Source organism: Orycteropus afer, unplaced genomic scaffold, assembly GCF_000298275.1.
Source record: "Orycteropus afer afer isolate SDZICR_OR568_19922 unplaced genomic scaffold, OryAfe1.0 scaffold00113, whole genome shotgun sequence".
Classification (NCBI taxonomy): domain Eukaryota; kingdom Metazoa; phylum Chordata; class Mammalia; order Tubulidentata; family Orycteropodidae; genus Orycteropus; species Orycteropus afer.
Window position 1 is genome coordinate 9,780,804 of NW_006921700.1, and position 1,527 is coordinate 9,782,330.

Genomic DNA, 1,527 nt, shown 5'->3' on the forward strand with positions numbered 1-1,527 from the left:
CCATATTTGTACCCATTCCAAAGAAAGGTGATCCCACAGATGTGGAAATTATTAAAAAAAAAAAAAATGTCATTAATATCACATGCAAGTAAAATCTTACTAAAGATAATTCAAAAAATAGTTGCAGCAGTATACTGATAGAGAGCTTCCAGAAATGCAAGCTGGATTCAGAAGAGGACACAGAATGAGGGATACCATTGCTGATGTTAGATGGATCTTGGCTCAAAGCAAAGAATACCACAAGAAAGATGTTTGCTTATGTTTTATTGACTGTGCAAAAGCATTCAATTGTGTAGATCATAACAAATTATGGATAACATTGAGAAGAATAGGGATTCAGAACACTTAATTGTGCTCATGAGGAACCTGTACATGGAACAGGAGGCTGTAATTTGAACAGAACAAGGGGATATTGCATGGTTTAAAATCAAGAAAGGAGTGCATCAGAGTTGTGTCCTTTCACCATACTTACTCAATCTGTATGCTGAGCAAATAATCCAGGAAGTGGAACTGTATGAAGAAGAGTATGGCATCAGGATTGAAGGAAGACTCATTAACAACCTGTGACAGGCAGATGACACAATTTTGATTGCTGCAAATGAAGATGCCTTGAAGCACTTACTAATGAAGATTAAACAATTCAGTCTGTGTTATGGATTACATCTCATCATAAAGAAAACAAAAATCCTCACAACTGGACCAATAATGAGCAACACCATAAATGAACAAAAGATTGAAGTTTTTTTAAGATTTTATGTTACTTAGTTCCACAATCAACACCAATGGAAGCAGCAGTTAAGACATCAGATGACATATTGCACTGGGCAAATCTCCTGCAAAAGACCTCTTTATAATGCTGAAAAGCAAAGATGTCTCCTTGAAGACCAAGATGCTCCTAACCTGACCCATGGTATTTTCAATCATCTTATATGCATGAGAAAATTGGACAATGAATAAAGAAGACCATATAAGAGTTGATGCTTTTGAGTTGTGGTGCTGACAAAGAATACTGAAAGTACCATGGAATGCCAGAAGAACAAAAAATCTGTCCTAGAGGAAGTACAGCCAGAATGTTCCTTGGAAGTGAGAATGGCCAGACTTCATCTGACCTACTTTGGTCATGTTGTCAGAAAGGATTATTCCCTGGAAAAGTATATTATGCTTGGTAAAGTGGAGGATCAACAAAAGAGAAAGGTCCTCAATGAGACGGATTGACACAGTGGCTGCAATGATCAGCTCAAGTGTTGCAAGGATGTGAGGCTGGCACAGTACCAGGCAGTGTTTCGTTCTGTTGTACATAGGGTCACTATGAGTTAGAGCCAATTCAATAACACCTAACAACAACAATAACACATTTACATAAAATAAGCAATTGTAATTAGGAAAGGAATATTGTTGTTGTTGTTATTTGCCGTCGAGTCGGCCCCGACTCATAGCAACCCCTCCTTGGCTTTCCGAGGCAGTATCACTATGGAAGTAGGATTGCCCAACTTTCCTTCCGAGGAGTGGCTGGTGGGTTTGAACCGC